The sequence below is a fragment of the Artemia sp. Qi Xiang Cuo genome, chromosome 16, assembly GCF_049724085.1.
Source record: "Artemia sp. Qi Xiang Cuo chromosome 16, ASM4972408v1, whole genome shotgun sequence".
Classification (NCBI taxonomy): domain Eukaryota; kingdom Metazoa; phylum Arthropoda; class Branchiopoda; order Anostraca; family Artemiidae; genus Artemia; species Artemia sp. Qi Xiang Cuo.
The window spans coordinates 46,947,552-46,953,634 of record NC_142809.1 but is presented as its reverse complement, the minus strand read 5'-3'; the positions used below and the strand labels follow the sequence as shown (position 1 = coordinate 46,953,634).

General features: G+C 45.2%; 1 pseudogene; it reads left to right on the top strand.

Moving 5' to 3' along the window:
• The first annotated feature begins 175 nt into the window (after nucleotides 1–175).
• Nucleotides 176–3,837, top strand: LOC148942980 (large subunit ribosomal RNA; annotated as a pseudogene).
• The last annotated feature ends 2,246 nt before the right edge of the window (nucleotides 3,838–6,083 follow it).

Here is a 6,083-nt window from a genome sequence, read left to right as displayed (position 1 = left end):
CTCTTTTTTGAATTCTAGATCAGCATGCCTAAGGCTCTAGGCAGGCATGCATTTCCAAAAACTAACCTGACAAGTATGTGTCCAATAAGAGAGTCATTCATATTCCTGCCATTTACCCGTGCCCTAGCCATTTAAACATTTGCCTCTCAATTACTTGGACTATCTGTCTTGGCTTTTCTCTATCTACAATTCAGCTCAGCTAAGCCCAGCACTAAGGGTCAATTGATTCCTTCGGGAGGCAATTTCGACCGATGCAGTGTTTGGGAGCCTCGTAAGACCGTCGCATGTCCAGTCTAAAGTCCTCATGAATGTGGCCCGATTTCCCAGAGAGGGTGTCAGGCCCGTAGGACGGATGAACGCTCGGCATTCCGAGGTCTCTCTAGAGTCGTGGTTGGTTTGAAATCAGCGCATAAACCGTGGTAAAAAACAAATAAGGCTAAAAAACCAATTGATACCCAAATAATAACAGAAACCAGCGGGCCCCTTGAAAAGAAAACATAACAGATATTTAAAAAATTCGAGAAATCCTCCAGGGGTTTAAAACGGAAGGACTTTCGAAGTTCGAGCCATCTTCGGGATCATCGTTGCGGGGGGCAAGTGCTGATGTGATCGCTGAGACCCGCCTTGGTTGTTCTCTGTTCATGCTGGTAACCTACCTTTAGCACGGCGTGTATTCCCGGGTGGATTTGTAATCCGCATGCGGCTGGAACGGTGTCAAAGGACTCAGTGCTCTAGTTGCTTCGGCTTCAAGATGCTGTATTCCCGGCAACGATTCGGCCCGGCTTCTGTTGCTGGGAGCCTCTTTGTGGGTCTCCTGGGTGAGCGGAGAGTAGGCGAGTTCCTTCCGACCCGTCTTGAAACACGGACCAAGGAGTCTAACTTGTGTGCGAGTCGTAGGTCGATGAGAAGACCGATGGCGGAATGAAAGTTAAGGCATTGCTTGCGATGCTGAAGGGAGATCCTTCTCCTCTGGAGAGGGCGCATCCCAGGGGCGTCGTGATCCCGTTGCGGATGCGACGCACCTAGAGCACACATGATCGGACCAGAAAGATGGTGACCTATGCCTGGCCAGTTCGAAGTCAGGGGAAACCCTGATGGAGAACAGAAGCGATTCTGACGTGCAAATCGATCGTCGGAGCTTGGTATAGGTGAGAAAGACTCCTAGTACAATCGAGGAGCGTGGTATGACCGTCTGGTCACTCAGAAGTTAGGTTGATAACTAAACTGAAAATTTATACTCAGAAGTAACAGCTACTTAGGCTATGACTGTTGGAAATAACGTCCTAAAGCGCGTCGACCACTTACACGTTTTGATAGGACTAGACGCAAATGAGCGGGGTGTAGGGCCGGCGGGTGGATCCGAGTGCCCAGTGGGCCACTTTTGGTAAGCAGAACTGGCGCTGTGGGATGAACCAAATATCCGGTTAAAGTGCTCAAACCAATGCATATTCCCGATCCCACGGAAAGGAGTTGGTAGCTCCAGAAAGCAGGACGGTGGCCATGGAGGTCGGAAACCGCTTAGAAGTGTTTATCAACTCACCTTACGACTATATGCTCAAAGAACCGTTGTTTTAAGTGATAAGTTTTATTGGAAAGGCCTGATAGACGCTGAGATCGTAGATACGGTTTTATCGTCAATTACGTTCTGTGGAGGCGTTCGTGCGAAATGTGGTCTGTTTATGAGGATTTATTGATCAATACTGGATTAGATCGTGGTGCTTCGCGGTTGGGTCTGATCTCCGTATCTAGATAGAGAATTTAGGAAGGACAGTTGTGCAGTGTTTATGTGAACTGGTTTTGTTCTTTTGTCTTTCAGTAATTAGAAAACCCGTTACGGTTATATCAGGTAGTTCGTATAAAGAAATTTTAACTACTTGGTTATCGCAAAGCGTGAGGCTCAGTTAACTTTCGTAAGTGTCTCCCGTTTTTATTCGTTACCCTGTGTGGGTAAAGTTCTGATCATCTTCTCATAAGCATCAACGATACGTGTCACGTTAACTCTATTTGGAGTTCAGGTACTATTGTCCTTGTCGGGTACAGTGAGGGCCACACAATTTACTAAAGAAACGTAAGGAGCTGTGTAAAATACCTACTAGCGTTGCACTTGAGCTACGTACTAGACGACTTGACTTTCCGAGACCCCCCTGGTTAGGGCCAGGTCTACTCCTCCCAACAGACCGTACAGTTAACCACGTCAGGTCCCAAAGATGAACTGCCTCTAGGCGATAGATGAACGGAGGTAAGGGAAATTAGCAAATTGGATCCTTAACTTCGGGATAAAGATTGGCTCTGAAGGTTGAGGGTGTCGGGCTTGGAACAAGATGTGACTGCCTACCGAGTTGGGCTTGGGTGCTTGCAAGGGTGCTCGACCCCGTCTCAAGCTGGTCGTGGACGTCCTAAGTAGTGTTGTTAGTGCCGTGCTTTGGCTTGGTGTGGAGCATCGGTACCCAATGAACGCCCAACTCCGAACTTGCACGATCCAGGGGACTCTGATTGTCACATTCAAACACAGCATTGCGAAGGCGCCATCGCGTGTTGATGAAATGTGATTTCTGCCCAGTGCTTTGAATGTCAAAGTGAAGAAATTCAACAAAGCGCGGGTAAACGGATAGAGTAACTAAGACTCTCTTAACACAGGTACTCTCTTCTCCTAGTTGTAGCTGCGGTTCTAGGACCAAGGTTGCGGTCAGAAGACAAATGATAACGCAAAAATATACAAATTCTTTATCATCTTATTAGTGACATGCACGAATGTAGAAACGAGATTCCCACTGTCCCTATCTACTGTCTAGCGAACCCACTGCCAGGGGAACGGGCCTGGTAACGTCTGCGGGGAAAGAAGACCCTGTTGAGCTTGATTCTAGTTCGGATTCGTGGAGTGACATGAGAGGTGTAGCATAAGTGGGAGATGGTAACGTCGGCACTGAAAGACCACGACGGTCAGGGTCGCGTAAATGAAACACTGACTGGAATTCACGGCCAGGTTTGGCCGGTGGGCCTGGTTAAATGTCTTACACTAGCAGGTGGCGATTTAGAAACGTTATGAGGCCCCGGACGGCGTTTGCAGGTGACTTGTTCGGTACATCTGTCAAATGATAACTCAGGTGTCGTAAGTCAAGCTCAGGGAGTACAGAAACCTCCTTTAGAGCAAAAGGGCAAATGCTGGCTTGATCCCGACTTTCAGTACGAGTACGGACTGCGAAAGCACGGCCTATAGATCCTTTTGGCCTTAAGAGTTTTAAGCAAGAGGTTTCATAAAAGGTACCACAGTGATCACTGGCTTGTGGCGGCCCCGCGTTCATATTGACGTCGCTTTTTGATCCTTCGATGTAGGCTCTTCCTATCATTGCGAAGCAGTATTCGCCAAGTGTAGGATTGTTCACCTACACCAAATGTAGGACGTTCAAAGCCGTTGCTATAGTAATCTTGCGAAGTACGAGAGGAACCGCAGGTTCGGACATTTGGTTTTGCACTTGGTCGAACGGCCAATGGTGCGTGGCTACGTCCATGTGATTATACCGGAAAACCTCTGAAGGTAGAATCTGTGCTGGATTTCACAACGGTACCGGGCGTTCGGACTCACTGGTGGTTAAACGTAACCTGGTCCTTTAGCTTTTAGCAATGGGTGCTAGTGCTTCGGAGCCAAGGTTCGGCAGTTGCTTGCCCTCGGGAGACGGCGACAGGGCAGCTTCACCGTCAAATAATTAAAATATTCCATAAGGTCGAATGCCAAAATCACTTGTAGACGACTTGGGTACCGGCCGGGGTGTTGTAAACGGTAGAGCAGTAATTTACACTGCGATCTGCTGAGATTAAGCCTACGACCGGGAGATTTGTCTTGCCAGTGGGCAAGTCCCCCAAATTCACTTGAATGATTTTCAAGTGTTGGTCGTAAGGGAATAATGTGTATTGAGAGTAAAATAGTTAGAGTCTAAAGTACTAAGAAATGAAGGGAGGTCATCCTAAACCCATTGTATTCGTAGCGGAAATCGGGATGACTCGGCAAGAATGTCAAGAAGACTCGTTGAATCTCTTGACACGGGCAGTGAACGGGAATAAAAGCTATTCCGTTTTCTGTCTTTTTTTCGGGACTGATGTGGGGGCCCTTCGGGCACTCGCACTTTCACTTGAATCCGCCAAATTATATCAAATAAAGTCTGTGGTGGAATATTACCATATGTGTTTAACTGTTGTAACGTAGCGACACCCGATCTATTGTTGTTAAAAACGATTGCGATGCCCGTGGATAAGCCACCGGCCAGGGAGGGTTACATTACTGGCAACCTGCGGGTGGTCCCTCTGTTTTATAACTAATTTACGGGGGCCGTGTCGACAGAGAAAAGCCAAGACAGATAGTCCAAGTACTTTAGAGGCAAATGTTTAAATGGCTAGAGTACGGGTAAATGGCAGGAGTACGAAAGACTCTCTTATTGGATACATACTTGTCAGGTTAGTCTTTGGAAAGGCATGACTGCCTAGAGCCTTAGGGATGCTGATCAAGAATTCAAAAATGAGGCAAACAAGGCAAACCCGCCTATGATCTTAAGAAGGTTGACCAAAAATTTAAATTGACATAGGACCATAAGTTTGCTTGAAAAAACAGGCAAAACAATTGTTTAAATCCATTTTTATCTTTCAAATAGTACCTATTCGTTGCCTAAGCTTAGCCCAACATTCTGAAAAAAATTTGAATTTTTCACACATTTTTTAAATTTTTGGGTCACTTGCCCGAGACTCTGGGCTGGTGGGCGCCCCCGAATATTGTCCCAAATTCCTCTCTCAATTTAGCACTTGTTCAAGGATGCCCAACGTCTCCAGTCACTTTCCCAATAGTATCTATTCATTGTCTCAGCTCAGTTTAGAAAATCTGAGCCAATTTCCACTTTTTCAAATTTAGGGTCACTTACCTGAGACTCTGGGCAAGGGAGGTGGGCACCTTAAAAAATTTGACCCAACGTCCACGCTAGCCTTAGAACTTAGTCAAGGATACCTAAAACCATCAACGTCTAAACTGTTGCCCTAGCGGTAACCAAGCCATGCTCTACACACCTACCAACAATATCTACACAATAAAAAAATTCTCATTTTTTTTTTCTCGCGTTGTGCTTCTGGAGTATAGTAGATACCTGATAATGGTAATAAGCTTACCTAAGCTATGGATGTCAGGTATTGTGTTATCTTGGAACGATAATTTCGACAGGACCTGTGCCTGCCATCATCAGGTTCAAATTCAAATTCAGAGTTTTGCATTTGAACCTGATGATGGCAGGCACAGGTCCTTTCGAAATTATCGTCCCAAGATAACACAATACCTGACATCCATAGCTTAGGTAAGCTTATTACCATTATCATATACAAGAGTCAGGTTGGCCTCAGAGAATATATATAGTAGAGACCAATGTAAGCAGTCATCCAAAGGAGTTATAGAATTTTAGAAAATATATTAGAAAGAGATGGGGTACTTTAAAATATCCAATCAGTGTAAAACAGGTAATTTTCATACAAATATTAAAAAAGTAGTAAGACACAGTTATTTTTATGGTTCTGCGTTTCGTACAGGGAATTTTCAGACATATCTTAAAAAAAGTAGTGAGAACCAGTCCTTTTTCTTTTTCTCACTACTTTTTTAAAGATATGTCTGAAAATTCCCTGATCTACACGCAAAACCAGAAAAAGAACTCAGTAGGGCTAAGTAAGGCTCAGTAGGGCTATTGCAAAGAAACATCTTTTTATTTTTGTTTTCCACTTTTACATGGGGTCCCAATCTAGCTCAGGTCCATCACTTAGCATTCAGGCCTGGACAAATAAAGCCCAGATAGTCGGTCGACTGACTGCCAGTCGAGATAGGCTGGTCGACTAAGACCCCAATTCTGAGCCAGGTGATTTCTACCATTCAGGCTGGAGGACTAAGACCCCACCTCTGAGCTTAAGAAGATTGGCCTTAAGAAGGTTGACCAAGAATTTAAAATTGACATAGGACCATAAATTTGCTTGAAATAACAGGCAAAACAATCGTTTAAAGCCATTTTTATCTTTCAAATAGTACCTTTTCGTTGCCTAAGCTTAGCCCCAAATTCGGAAAA